Source organism: Olea europaea, chromosome 18, assembly GCF_002742605.1.
Source record: "Olea europaea var. sylvestris chromosome 18, O_europaea_v1, whole genome shotgun sequence".
NCBI lineage: Eukaryota > Viridiplantae > Streptophyta > Magnoliopsida > Lamiales > Oleaceae > Olea > Olea europaea.
The window spans coordinates 28,188,218-28,204,600 of NC_036254.1; the positions used below are offsets into that span (position 1 = coordinate 28,188,218).

General features: G+C 37.6%; 1 pseudogene; it reads right to left on the minus strand.

Moving 5' to 3' along the window:
* Positions 1 to 9,019: 9,019 nt before the first annotated feature.
* On the minus strand, positions 9,020 to 9,943 carry LOC111366564 (annotated as a pseudogene).
* Positions 9,944 to 16,383: the final 6,440 nt, after the last annotated feature.

Below are 16,383 nucleotides of genomic sequence, written 5' to 3' on the forward strand. Positions count from 1 at the left end.
GAAGAGAAGAAACGACCTCTCTGCCAATAAACGTGGGGGGAGCCTTTTTGTGTCAACCATCAAGTCCATCAAGTCAAAAACATCTCCCCCAAGACTAGGCAACAAAAATATCTCAAATAGATTAAATCCCGGCCATCAATCCCATCCAATGGTCCATAATAAAACTGAAAAAAATGGAGTTAAAAGAACCATATTCTCACATTCTTCACCTTGGTTCTCATAACACTCTCTCTTGGTTGCAAATTTGCACATGGAAGAACTGTTCATCATCATCGCCCACTACCTGCAAGAAAAATTAACCAGTGTCAATATGTAATAAAAGTAAGTACAATTTAAATTTATCTGCAGATAGAATTTTTGTTCCCACATCAGAGGGATTCCTTTCAGTGTGAATTTTAACAAGATTAACTTCACCTTGAGACAGTTTCTCACGAATAAAATGATACTTCACCTCAATATGTTTAGTTCTTTCATGATAAATAGGATTCCTACAAAGCGACAAAGCACTTTGACTATCTGTAAACATAACAGGTGTATCATGCATGAAGTTCAATTCTTTTAAAATTCCTTTTAACCAGGTACATTCCTTTACCGCCTTGGTTATGGCAACATACTCTGCCTCAGTACTTGACAAAGTAACTAAAGGCTGCAGCTGTGACTTCCATGTTATACAATTATCACCAAGTGTAAAAAAGTAAGCTGTGGTAGACTTTCTGCTATCCTTGTCACCAACAAAATCAGAATCTACATACCCCTTTAGAGTAAGTTTTTCAGATCTTTTTTCATACACTAGACCCAGATTTAATGTACCAACAATGTACCTTAACAACCATTTCAAACCTGCCCAATGGGGCTTTCCAGGGGTGGACGTAAATCTGCTCAAAAAACTTATAGCATAGGCTAAATCAGGCCTGATTGTTATCATAGAGAACATAACGGAACCTATAACATTAGAATAGGGTATGTTCCTCATTTCTCTAAATTCCTCCTCAGTTTTAGGAGAATGTGCACTAGAAAGATTCATGTGAGTTGTTAAGGGAACGTTCACAGATTGTGATCCATTCATTCCAAATTTAGTTATGACTTTGTTTAGATAGGCTTCTTGGGAAATGATTAGTCTATTTTCAGCCCTATCTCTCTTTGTAACCATCCCCAAAATCTTCTTAGCACTCCCCAAATCTTTCATATCGAATTCTGATTTTAAAAAGTTTTTCATTTTAGTGATTTCAGTCTTACTTGAACTTTCTAGAAGCATGTCATCTACATACAGCAACAAGTAGACCTCACAGCCCTCCTTACTATCATTATAGTACAGGCTTGCATCATATTCACTCTTTTTAAAATCTATCTTCAGTACATAGGTATCGAACCTTATGTACCACTGTCTAGGGCTTTGTTTAAGCCCATACAGAGATCTTTCTAATTTGCACACACAGTTTATTTTACCTTTCACCTCAAAACCTTGAGACTGACTCATATAAATATCCTCTTCCAATTCCCCATGTAGGAAAGCAGTCTTGACATCTAGTTGTTCCAGTTCCCAGTTGAACTGAACAACCAATGCCAAAAACAGTCTGATTGTTTTGCACTTTATCACAGGAGAGAATATCTCATTGTAATCAACCCCCTCTTTTTGAGTGAACCCTTTCGCCACTAATCTGGCCTTATACCTAGGGGGATCACTAGGATTATTTCCTTCTTTCAATTTGTAAATCCACTTACATTGAACTATCCTATGATCCTTAGGTTTGTTAACTAACTTCCAAGTTTTATTCTCCATTAAAGATTCCATTTCTTCCTGCATAGCTTTTAGCCAATTTTTAGAACATTTTCCATTAACAGCTTCTTCATAACTAGCAGGTTCTATCTGTTCAAGGGCTTCACCTGAAACCAAGGCAAAATCAGTCAAGTTTAGGGATTCATATCTAGGATTTGGCCTGATCTGCCTCCTCCCCCGATCCCTAGTAAGCTGATAATCTTGATTAGGTGGCTGATCATTAAAATGTTCAACTTCACTTGGTTCAATGTTATCTTGAAGTTCAGTCACCTCTTCAGGTTCGGGTTCAATTTCAATTTCATTTTCATGATGTATAGGGTCATTTTCGTCATTCCCAGGTGTAGGTGAATTTAGCCTAGTCAGCTTCACCTCAGTCTGAATACTCTTCTCAGTTTCAGATTTGTTAGTTTCTTCAATTTTCTGTTTTAGACATGGCATCTCAAATTCATTAAAGACTACATTCCTGCTGTTAATAATCTTAATGCCTTGGACCCCTAAAACCCATAACCTATAGCCCTTCACACCCTCGGGATACCCTAACATCACACACTTGACAGCCCTTGGCTTAAGTTTCCCTTCAGATTGGTGTGCATATGCAGCACATCCAATCATCCTCAAGTGTTCTAGATTTGGAGGCTCTCTCGTCCACAACTCCTGTGGGGTCTTAAACCCTATACTGCTGGACGGAGACCTATTAATCAGATAAGCTGCAGTACTTGCAGCTTCAGCCCAAAAACCTTTCGCAAGGCCAGAGCTAATCAACATACACCTAACTTTGTTCATTATGGTCCTGTTCATTCTTTCAGCGACCCCATTTTGTTCAGGTGTATATTTAACAGTTCTGTGTCTTGTTATACCTTTCTGCTTACAGTAGTTGTCAAATTCGTTATTACAGAATTCAAGCCCATTATTAGTTCTTAATGTCTTAAGTTTCTTGTCTAACTGATTCTCAACAGACTTTAATCAAACTCTGAATTTTCCAAAAGTTTCCGACTTAGCCTTCAAAGGATAAATCCAAACTTTTATTGAGTAATCATCCACTAAGGACAAGAAATACTTGCTTCCACCAAATGTGGAGTGCTTCTTCGGGCCCCATAGATGAGCATGGGCATAGTCCAATGGTCTGCTGGTCCTATGAGAGCTAGCTTCAAAGCTCGCCTTATGGGACTTACCCAAGACACAAGTTTCACAGAACTCCATAGTTTCGATGTCATCTTTTCCAAATAATTTCTGATTACTTAAAGATTTTAGCCCTTTAAACCCAATGTGACCCATTCTGTTATGCCAAAGTTCAGTTTTGTCTTTACTCACAGTAAGAAGGCTATAATCAACTGGTATTTGAGTTCTACCCTCAAGATAGTACAGACCATTCCTCTTAAGCCCTTTCATAACTAAGAGAGAACCCTTCATAATTTTCAAAATCTTGTTACCAGACTTGAAGGTATATCCCTCATCTTCAAGAAAATCTAAGGAAATGAAGTTCCTTTTTAAATTTGAGACATATCTAACATTTCTGAGTTGCGTGACGGCCCCATCGTACATTCTGATGGCTATGTCACCAACTCCAACCACATTTTAAGAATTATTGTCTCCCATGTAGACCTTCCTAGGTTCAGTCTCTCTATAGTATAGAACCAAGACCTATCAGGGCACATATGGAAAGTGCACCCTGTGTCTAGAATCCAATTTTTGTCAAATTCTCCCTCAGACACATTCATGACATGCAAACTATTAATTTTAGAAATAATAGTAGCATTATCAACATCAGAATTGTTCGGGTCTTTTTGTTTCCTTTTCCAGTCGAAGCAGTCTTTCTTAAAATGTCCTAACTTTCCACAATGATAACATTTCTTACCACCTTTATCTTTAGATTTAGATCTCATTTTAGATTTTCCTCTCCCCTTCTTGTTGTAGAAGTTAAACTCTTTCTTTTCAGGTCTTCCCCTAACAAATAGACTCTCTTCCCGGGAATGAGTTCTGCTGTCTCTTTTTAATTCAAGTTCTCTTGATTTTAAAGCATCGGAAACAATAGCTTGAGTGAGAGTGTCACTATCATATTTTATGGCATTTTTCATTTCTCTGTAAGATTCAGGTAAAGAGTTTAGCAATATGACAGCTAAATCCTCATCGTCAAATTTTTTATCATTATGAGCTAGACTCTTAACAATTATGCTAAAGTTACTCAAATTCCCCTCGACATCCTTCCCCGAGTCCATCTTAAAACTAAACAACTTTTCCAACAGGTATATTTTGTTAGGTAAAGTTTTAGTTAAGAACAAAGCATCTAAAGCAATCCGCAAAGTTCCAGCAATTTTAACACTATCAACTTGTCTCACAATGTTGTCAGATAGATGCAAAATTATAGAACTGTAAGCAATTTCATTCATGTCTTCAATTTCAGTTGGTTTAGCTTTTAACTCATCAGAAAATGTAGCGGGATCATCGAGAGCTTTAGCAACTCTCTGTTGGACCAAAATGGCCCTCATTTTCTGTTTTCATATTGAGTAATCCCCCTTTCCATCGAATTACGATAATTCGACCCTCGAACCCATTACAGATTCTATAAAAGAGGTACTCGTGGACAAAACAGAAAAGGTTTTTGAAATTTTTTTTTTCCAGATGATCAATATAAAAATATGAATGCCGAGTTTAAAAACAATTTTAGAAATGAAGCACAACAATCACATAATCCGTCCACAAAACACAGGTATATAATGCAAGTAAATATGCTTCCAGGTTACAAATTAATCACAAGAATTCAATCAACGGAATTCACAAATAGGCAACCAAGCAATAATCATGCATAAACCGGTAAGGATACCAAACCTAACCTAACGAAGAGCTTGGAATAATCTTACCAAACTACTATTGAAAAACAGTAAATATACCACCAAGTTTCTGAACCGAATTTCTGTAGACGTCAAGCCAGGGGCAAAATCGTCCGACTTTTTCTGTAAAACCTGAAACAGAAAACAAACGACATCAGTGCGTTCAAGACATCGAAATAAGTAAACTGCCCGAAAAAAGCTCGCTGGAAAGTCCAGCCACGCGCCGCCGATCGCCGGTCCAGTCACACACCCCACCACAGGGAGCGCCTTGATCTGCTGGTTATGGGTCCAAGGTCAGTTTCGCCAAAAGTTCAGTTGTTTGGCCAGAATTTGGAGTTTCAGATTCGGCCAAAAAATGGGAATCGTGATTTCCTTGAAGTTTTTGATCGATTTTTGGACAGATTTCACTCCTCCTTGCTTTGATACCAGTTTGTTGGGATCCTTGGAGTTCAATCAAACAATAATCATCAATCAATAAAGGATTTCAAGGCAAAATCAAAGAAAATAAAATGGAAAGATACAACCCGATCTCGGCCGAACTGTCCAACAACTTCTCCTTGCTCTTATGGCTGATTTAGGCTCAGGAACAACTCCATGTAATGCAAATCACCTTCCAAAGAGAGAGAGAGAAACCGGTAAAGAACCCACCAACCGGATCCCTTCAACCTTTAACCGAAACCCCCGAGAGCAAAAAAGGGAAGAGAGAGTCGACTTAAGAAGAGAATAAACGACCTCTCTGCCAATAAACGTGGGGGGAGCCTTTTTGTGTCAACCATCAAGTCCATCAAGTCAAAAATATCTCCCCCAAGACTAGGCAACAAAAATATCTCAAATAGATTAAATCCCAGCCGTCGATCCCATCCAATGGTCCATAATAAAACTGAACAAAATGGAGTTAAGATAACCATATTCTCACAGGCATCTTTTGAGAGACGAGGTTATCAATTATACTCTTATCAATATTAATCTTTAATCTTGATTTGGACGTGACTGCTTATTTAGTTTGATGATTATCATTTATTTATGTAGTATTAATGTTACATTGTTCAACGAATGAGAATATATTTCAACTTACTGTCATATCAAATAATAATCAGAACCACTTTAGATGAAAGTGAGTCTAAAAGGTCAAAAATTGCCAAATTGGGATCGAGTTTTACTGTAACTAGTTTTAGTAGAATATGCATCAATTTTAGATTAAAAAACAAGTAAATTTTGAATCTTATAAATCTGTAAAATGGGATTCATAAAGTTGCTTGTAATTCTTAATAATATTGTAGTACGAATTAGGCTCAACAATATTAACACTGACCATAACAACATATTACACATTCTGGTTTATCAGACAAATCTCTTGAACTTTTAGTGTTATATTGAAACATCGAAGATTTGTGTTTATTAGAAAAACATAAAAATTAGCGAAGAAATATTAAGAGAATATCTTGAGATTCCAAAATTCTTCTATTGTAATTTATTGCCATTGCATAGAAAATAACATATAAACAGCAAACATATTATTTGTCCTGCTAATCAGTAAAAATATTTATGCAGAAAATTTACAAGGATTTATGGTGGGACATTCCAAAAAGCCCTGTATATAGAGTTCTTAGCTCGTCTGAGCTAGACGAGCAATAATCTCATATGAGACGACACCAACTCTGATGCTCGAATGGTAGGTCTTCTTCCGATCAAATCAAGCTAAAAAGTTTAAGACTTTATTCTCCTATGGCATGTTAGATATGCAATACTAGAGAGGACACTTAAAAATGTGCATTAATCTCGAGTGCATCTTACCAAATATTGGTCATTCTTCTGATTCTAACTATATAAACAATCATGGCAAAGGATTCATGGATTTACAGCTACCCATTTGTTCTTGATTAAGGATTTACGGCTCGGATTGTCATCTAAATCCATTTTTTGGGGAAAATTGGATGGTCTTTCTTATACTTTGGATTGAGGATTTTGTTGAAGAATCATTGAGAACCATTTTTCCTTTTGACATGAAGTGAATGTGGTGAGTTTGATAAGTGCGTTTTGTACACTTATCTGTGTATACTACTAAACTTTTATATTGTCAAAATATTGATTTATATTTAATTTGGGTTAATTTCTCTTTGTTTTCAGATATGGATCTGTTTTGAAGCAATTGGAAAGGGAAGAAGGATAAATTAGCCATATATATTATATCCTCAGCCGAAAAAAAAAATAAAAATTCTCCCATTCAGAAACGTACATTGGAATCCACTGGAAGTAGTTCGATGCATTAGCTAAAATTGTTGGAAAAATGAGTAAATTGCTCACTTTTGGCACAATTTTCGATGGGATCCGTTGGTCCAATTGGGAAGATCAAATTTGATTTGTGTTCTCCTTTATGAGAAATCAAAATCGTATATTTACTTGTCAAAAATGAAGCTCGGGTGAATGAGAAATTGGAACTCAAAGTTGACCATTAAAAGATGATTTATGTAGGAAAAATGAGTTTATCCCACATAGAAAAATCATGAAAGCAAGAATCACTTTATATATGGCTACACATTAGAATGGTATAATCATGTGTAATATAAAAACTCTCTCCACGTGCGCACAAGGGATGTAAATCACGGATCAAAATAGCCTTCAGACCTTGAACTTGTATGCGGGTGTGACCTGCGTACACGACTGTCGGACCGAACGGAGCAAAAATTAGCCCGTTTGGAGTGTCCACGTTTTGCAATTTTTGCTTTCTCCAACTGATTTTTGAGTTTCTGAAACTGATAAAATTCCAATGGTTACTGCAGAAACTGAAGTAATTCCAATATTTATTGCCATTGAGTTAATGGGCAGATTTAACTTATATTAAATCTCATTTTCCAGCAATTCTTACACACACGAAATACAGGAGAAAAATTGTGTCGGCACACTATCATTCTCTGTGAAGTTGGTCTGTCTGCATACATAATCTTAATTTCTGTCAGCGTCGTCTTGGTAGTGATATTGTTAAAATATTAACTAGTTCGCCGGAGTAGTACCTGTAGTGCTCAAATCCTACTGATTTTACCGTTGTATTCTGAGAGACGGACACTTGAATTAAATCTCAAATATTTACGGTGAGGGGGCAAATCTGTTTTAAGGAAACTGTGCTCGCACAGGCTTCAGGCTGAAAATTCATTTCTTATTTATTTTTCTCTCGAATTTTTATCTTACTTGTTCGACTTGCAGATGCATATGCATTTATATTCTTTTTTGTGTTTCATATATTTTAAAGTTTATTTTCTGCTTATGTTAAAAATACAAATCTGAGCCTATTTATGTTTAAAAAATAAAAATCTGGAAAATTTTACTAACATTCGATTTGGTAAGTGCATATATGGTGTTCTGCAATTTCGGTATTTGTAAATGTAAAAATCGGTATATGAAAATACGGTATCTAACCTCACTACATATGTAAAGACTATATGTGCAAATACGGTAAACTGTTGTATATACGGTAAGCTGTTGCATATACGATAAGTTGGTGCAAATATAGTAAGCTGTTGCAAATACGGTATGTTATTGTAAATACGGTAATCTGCATATAAAATATATTGCATGTACGATATGCATAAATCCAGTATCTAAATTACATATACGGTGTGTGTGAATCCGGTTCATCCACTGCACTAATAAATTCCAACAGAAACAAAGCATAAACATACAAAAGAATTGGCGTGACAGAGGGAATGACCAATCCTTGTGACCATTCACCATTTTCCCTACCTTGAGTTTGAATAATTTATTTTCGACTCCCCTGTTTTTATTGTCACATACTTCATTTTTCTTTCTTTTTTTCAAATTTTCCCTTCTGAATGATACTGACATAAGGAGAATTTTTACAGGCTAATCTATCATTGCCCTTAATGTAACTTGTGCCGGCTTGGAAAGGAATTGGGCATTGATTAATTTCATTGTATGAAATGCAATGCTGGTATGCCAAGGTCTCTTTTTGTGCATGTATGCAGAGAGAAGTTTGCTACAAGTATATTTATCTCCTAAATTTTCTTTTCCAGTGCAATTTTCTGTTCCACGTCTTACTTTCTTGGAAGCTGTCATTCTGAACCAGTGCAAAGCAATAGCGTGAAAATTCCCACACTATCTTTGGTGCTTCAGTTGAATTCTGTATTCGGAATTTTTTTCCGACAATAATCTTAACTGAGAAAGAGAAACATCATAAGACGTGTCTACTTTTGCTATAATACATGATTCACACATTGCAGGTGGCTCTTTGAAGATCTATTTTAATGGAACCAATGATGAGCTATTTGTAGTTCCAGAAAACGAAAAAGCAGAAACTATACAGAGATGAATAACGTGCCCTACGAAGCCTGTGAATAAGAAATTATAAACAATAGGCCAAGCCATTCTGCTGCTCTCTTTTTTAATTTGATTTTCTTTATCAGTTGACATTGGTAAGGCTGAAACATGCAGCAGCACTCTTCAGTTCATTTTCAGCCATTAGCTCGATAGAATGTCTTGTATCTATCATTGATGATTCCGAGCTGCACATAAGTTCAATTTTTAAATTAAACCATTGGATGTCATAATTTAATCATAGCAGTCTAGCTTCATAATTGCATAGTTGAAATAAAAATTAGAACCTTGACTCATATGCTTCCTTGGAGTCCACATAGGATTGCCTGTCATCGATGATATCAAAAAACTGATGTATTTCATCGTAATCTTGAGTCATTTCTTGTTGAATAGATTGAGGATGTGAAGTTTTCAACTGTGATTGCATTGCAATTGAATTGACATTGTTATGTTGAATCCATAAATTATTGAACATGTTATCATCTTCCTTGGAATCCAAAATACTAATTTTGCTAGCAGGATTGCCATTATTAGCGTTGTAGGATTGGCAAATTTCCTGATGGAGAAGTGACAAGGAATTCTCAGGAGGTGCGACTCTGACTCCTAATTGTAACTGCTAAAAAGTCTCATTTGTAGATGAGATCTCTTGCTGCTCTTGATGATTCTGTCGATAAAATGCAAGTTGTGCAAGAACTGCTAGAAGCTCCTCCTCACCTGCTTGGATTTGGCAATAGAGTAGTTGTATCTCTGCGAGACATCCATAAACAGGGAACCTATCCCGCATGTTGGCTTGGTATTTAATTGACTTCATGGCAATAACTCTTTGAGTAGGGTCGAGCTGTTTAAGTATTTTCAATGTATTTTTCACTCCGAAAAGTTTGTGTGCATTTTGAAACACTTTGGGCTGATCGGCAGGGAAATATGGTGCAAGAGAACAATCAGAAGTGCACCTTCTTCTTTGATACTTGCACGCGGCACAGGCCTCTTCAGTGCCACTCTTAAGGTTCATTCTCAAGGCATCAATTCCAGGTAATGAATTTTCAAAAATTACAGACGGTGCAAAGCATGCAGGTCTATTTTAAAATATGAAGGGAAAAAACTGTAGTTTGCTAGTGAAAACGGAAAGACTGAGTAAAAAAAGAAAAGGATTTGAGAGAGAAAAGTCCTAATTTCAAGGGGAATTAGTGGTGATTGGTAAATCTCAGTTACCCACAAATATATATGGTTTTTCTTTGAGTTTGAGTTTTCAAGTTAGTTACAGAAGCAGTTGGCTTTGGATAAACTGGTTCATGTTCATGTTTTTTCCCTTTTTAAAATTGGGGTGAGGAGTGGGGTGGGTAAACAAAAGTATAGCAAAAATGATTTTTTTTCATAAATAATGTTACCCATATATATCACAACTTACAGATTTGTTTAACACGACATTTTCTTTTTGCCCATTATATAATTGTAATGGATATGGAGATGGACAATTGGACATTATCCAGGATGGGAATTTTCCATCCCTGAAACATAAAGAGATGAGTAATGTTATTTGTAGTCGCTTACTGTCGTAGTCACTTTACGTAGTATACATGTGGCGGTTAGTGATTTAACACATTAATGTGGTAGTTTTTTATGCCTTATACATCAAATTACTGACCACCACATATATGACACGTAGAAGGACAACTGCTGTAATGAGCAATTGCAAATATCATTATTCTAAAGAGATCATTAATTATTCAATGTCAATTATAATAATTATGTAGAGAAACAATAAAATATATTTTTTTACCAAACCCTCAAATGCTGACTTTTAGAAACATGCAGTAATTTTGAAACAAAAATTTAAGCACCTCTTCAATGATTCTTCCTGCAATCTCAAATTTATGAAACCCCCTAATTCTTCCTCGGTCTTAAATTTAGTTGAAATTGAGAAAAAAAAATGAAAATCAAAAAACTTGAAAAATCAAATTTGTTAGTGTGTAATGAAAAATAAAATTAAAGGTGTAACGATCTTTCTCCTTTATCTGGACTTGTGAAACACCATATGATAAAAGTTAAAATTGTACAATAGTTAATTATTGTGTACAATTTTTTTTAAAAAAAATAATAATAATAAGGTAACTTAATGTGATGTATTTAAAACTTACATTCTGGTTAATTTAAAAACTTCTGAAGATATAACTGTTGGAAATCTTTAAAATTTGCAATAGCAACCTTATCTCGAGGCCGAGTGTCAAGGACTGCAGTTTTACTTAGCTCCTTGACACTATCGCAGCCACAGTTTACCCAATTTCGACTGCACATTGTAAATATTATTTCAAGTTTGAGTTGTAATTTTCTTTTCATTGTAATAGTTATTTCAGTTGTAAATAACTCTGATATTGGTAAACGTTTAGTATGATTTCTCGTCTTTTAAACATCTACTCCTGTCACTTATGTTTTTGTTCAGAATGCTATTATAGGGGGTATTAGTCATTCAAAAACCTTTCAAGCTCACTGGTGTCCGCCCCCTGTACCAGCAATTGTAATTTTCTGCTTTCATCAATTGTAATGTTCAGTTTTCATCAATCAATGTTCAATTTACTTTCAATGTATTCAAATTCTCTATTGTAAATTTTCTACAAAATTGTAATCAAATTTTCTTTCGTCTCGACGCGATCGAGAAAAGGCGAAAGGTACTCTAGCGGAGCAGACTACTGTCGCACGGTGTCCCTTTCTGTGCCAAGAAGAAAGAACCCTTGTGAAAGTTGGTATCAGAGCTGCGGCTCACGACCCTCGATAAGAAAGCTATGGATCCAATTACATCCCACACCACTGAAGTGGTAGAGCCTCAAAAGAAGGGTACTACGAAACAGCGCGTGGATGCGCTTGATGAGACAACTACTAGGTTGTGCTATGCTTTGGAAGGTCTCGAGGAAAAAGTCGAGATGGCCGAATCCGAGATTCGTGGATTACACATCCAACTGGATGAAAGCCAAAGAGCTTGCGCAGTAATGACTGAAGCTACTGCAATCATTCCTGATATGCAGCATGAAATGAAAGCGTTGAGAGCTCAATTGAGAGTACTTCAACGTGTGGTGGGCAATGGACAAGCCCTATACCCGAGTATGCGAAGCTAGAGACGTAACCACAACTACCATGTATCTGGGTGGAGATGCAAAACTATGGTGGCGAACCAAATATGCTAACATTCAAGCCCACGGGATTCGAATTGATTCTTGGGATCTCCTCAAGGAAGTGATCAGATCGCAGTTTTTTCCGAAAAATGTTGGGTATCAGGCTCAACGAGCACTCAAGAGTTGAAACACACGAGCTCTATGAGGGAGTATGTGAAATCCTTCTCAGGACATATGCTGAATATTCGAGATATGTCAGAAAAAGGATAAGCTCTTCACCTTTATGGAATGGTTGAAACCGTGGACACGCACGGAACTTCAAAGACAGAGGGTTACTGATTTGAGCATGGCCATGGGAGCCGCTGAATGCTTGAGCGACTACCCAACAAAATCTAGAAAAGATCGACCTTCGAGGAGTAATCAAGCAATTGAAGGTGGTAACAGATCTTACAGACCCAGCTCGAACCCAAATGGGGGAGAGCGTTACTCTCAGAATAGAGAAGGAGTCTATCAAAGCACCCGTGGCTTTCAGAGAAACTATCATAATAGTCGTCAAGGAAATTTTAACGACAGCAACAGTAACAACTGGAACAAAGGAAAAGCAATGGAGGGCCAAACTGATGCCACTCCCAAATTGAAGTGTTTTTTATGTGAAGAACCTCATCGGGTGTCGAAGTGTCCTCAGAAACGGATGGTGAATGCATATTGTCAATTAGCAAGTGGCGGGTCAAGTTCAAAGCAAGAGGCCCCACATGCTAATTATCATAGTGAGACCGACTCTGAAGAGGATAAGGATGTAGTTGGGACATTTTCACATAAGTGCAACACACTGTAGCATCGGGTTGCTGAAAATGATGATGTCCTATTAAAAGAGACAAGGATAGAAGAAGTGAAGGCTCGAATTTGTAGGGCTAAAGGCTTAATGTACATTGATGTAAAAATCAATGGAAAGCCAATCAGGGCTATGGTAGATACTGGTGTTACCCACAACTACCTTGCATGTATCGAAGTAGAGTGGCTCTGACTTGTTCTAGAAAAGGATAGTGGAAAAGTCAAAGCAATCAACTCTGTTGCTCAACCAATTGCTGGAGTGGCGAAATCGGTGTTGATCAAAGCAGGTCCTTTCGAGGGAATGACAAATTTATCTGCAGTTCAGATGGATGATTTCAAGCTTATTCTAGGATTGGAATTTCTTCGGAACACTAAGAAAGCAGTGTTGCCATATTCCGATTCGTTAATGATGATGGGTAATAAGCCGTGTGTCATCCCTACACAGGTTGGGAGGATGGGAGAGAAGAATATCAGTCATGCAATTTAGCAAGGGTTTCAAGAGAAATGAACCCTCTTTTTTGTGCACTCTACGATTAGAGAAGATCGAGGAGGCGAATGGTCCTATTTCGAAACCCGTTAAAAGGCTTAATCAGAAATTTGAGGATATCATGCCGGAAGAATTACCAAAGAAATTAACACCAAGAAGGACGATTGATCATGAGATTGAACTTATTCCCGGTGCCAAACCTCCCGTCAGGGCACCATACCGTATGTCTCAGCCTGAGCTTAAAGAGCTTAGGAAACAATTGGTAAAATGTTGGAGAGTGAAATCATTGTGCTTGCGAAGTCGCCATACGGAGCTCCTGTATTGTTTCAGAAAAAGGCCGATGGTTCTCTTAGAATGTGCTGCGACTATCGAGCCTTGAACAAGATTACTGTAAAGAATAACTATCATATCCCACTGGTTGCGGATTGCTTCGATCGACCGAGTCGGACGAAGTATTACACAAAAATTGATCTTAGGTCCGAATACTAGCAAGTTCGGATCAAGGAGGAGACGAAGCAAAGACTACGGTGGTAACCATATATGGAGCCTTTGATTTAAAGTATTGCCTTTTGGTTTGACAAACACTCCAGCAACATTTTGTACTATGATGAATCAGGTACTTCACGGGTTCTTAGATGATTTTGTCATGGTATACTTGGATGACATAGTAATCTATAGCGAGACATTGGAGAAACATGTCCAGCATGTGAGGCAAGTTTTTAATCGGCTACGGGAGAATGAACTTTATGCTAAGCCGTCTAAATGCTCATTTGCTCAGACATCTATCAGTTTCTTGGGTTACATCATTGAACAAGGTAAAATTCGCATGGATTCAAAGAAGGTTACAGCTATCAAAGATTGGCAACCACCAAAAACTGTACATGATGTACATTCATTTCTTGGGTTATGCAATTACTATCGAAGATTTGTGAAAGGCTACTCAAAAATTGCACTGCCACTTACTGAATTGACAAATAAGGATAAGGATTGGGATTGGTCATCCCAATGTCAAGTTGCTTTTGAAAGGTTGAAGAAGTCCATGTGGACGAACCCAGTTTTAGCCTTACCAGATATGGCTAAACCATTTGAAGTTCATACAGATGCTTTAGAATTTGCACTTGGTGGAGTCCTCATGCAAGAAGGACATCCGGTAGTATATGAGAGCCGAAAGTTAAATCAGACAGAACGTCGTTACTCGACACATGAAAAGGAATTGTTGGCAGTGGTCCATTGTCTCAGAGGATGGCATCACTATCTACTTGGGTCTCCATTTATTGTGAAAACAGATAACACTGCAATTAGTCACTTTATATCCCAACCAAAACTATCGAGCAAACAGGCTCGTTAGCAGGAATTCCTTTCAGAGTTCAATTTTATGTTAGAGTATCGTCCTGTCTCTAGTAATCATGTTGCTGATGCTCTTAGTCGACAGGCCGATTTAGTTACCATCTGCTCCGTAGTTACTCTTTCAGGGAGCGCAGTCTCCACAAACACTAGAGACCAAATTCGGGCACTTATGGAAAAGGACCCGGCTACCCAATATTTGGTCGACCTCATCAAGCAGAGTAAAACTCAACAGTTCTGGCTCGATGGAGAACTAGTGAAGATAAAGAGAGACCGCCTATATGCTCCTAAGGGCGGAGATCTGAGGAAATCACTAATTACAAAATGTCATGACACAATTTGGGCAGGGCATCCCGGAGAGAAACGCATTTGTGCACTACTGCAACGTGCATATTACTGGCCTCAAATGCGGGACGACATTGCAACATATGTAAAAACCTATCTTATTTGTCAACAAGATAAGGCAGATCATCAGAAAAATGCGGGCTTGCTGGAGCCCCTTTCTGTCCCAACCCAGCCATTCAAAAGTGTATCGATGGACTACATTATTGGGTTGCCAAAAGTTGAGGATTTTGGCACTATCACTGTCGTGGTGGACCTTCTATCAAAATATGCAACTTTCATTGCAGCGCCTAAGTATGTAACTGCGGAAGAGACAGCTCAACTCTTCTTCAAACATATTGTCAAATACTGGGGGCTGCCTAAGGACATCGTCAGTGATCGAGATCCTCATTTCACTGGCATATTTTGAACTGAGTTGTTCAAATTTCTTGGTTCAACTTTGAGCATGAGTTCTAGTTTTCACCCACAATCTGACGAACAGACGGAGCACTTCAATTCTAAGCTAGAAGAATATCTTCGGTACTTTATCTCTACTTCGCAGAAAAACTGGGTAAAACTTTTGAATGCGATCCAAATTTGTTTCAATGTCCAAAAGAGCTCTTCTACCAATAAGAGTCATTTTGAGATTGTTACTGGCCAGCAACCCCTACTTCCTCATACAGTGGATATCGAATGAAGTACCAAGTCCCCTCAAGCAAAGAACTTTTCTCAAGAGTGGAAACGAAACATTGAAATTGCTCGGAGTTATCTTGAGAAAGCTCAAAAATGGTATAAAAAGGCTGCAGATCTAAAGCGTCGTTCCATTGAATTCAATGTTGGAGATCTGGTAATGGTTAAGCTTCCCGAAAAAAATGTTTACAAACCAACAAGAGGGAAGGACTCAAGATTGTCGCCAAAATACATTGGACCATTACCCATCGTGAAGAGGATTGGAAGAGTTGCATACAGAGTTGAACTCCCTTCATGGTGTAAAATTCACAAGGTCCTTCATGTTAGTATGTTGAATCCATACTTTGCGGAGAAGGAGGACGCATCTAGAAATGAGCCAAAGCGACCTGTGTTTGAATTGAAGAAAGCTGGAAAGAAGGTTGCTGAAGCTATTCTTGACCATTGAATCACTCGAACTTCTAGAAAAGATCATCAGGAGTACTTGATCAAATGGATGGGATGCAGTAGCGAGGAGAATACTTGGGAAAGAGGAAAAGATCTCGGAGCCTTCAAATCATTAATTGAAGCATATTATGCATTGATGGCACCGAGGACGTCGCCAAAACAAATGGGGGAGAATGTCAAGGACTGCAACTTTACCTAGCCCCTTGACACTATTGCAGCCGCAGTTTG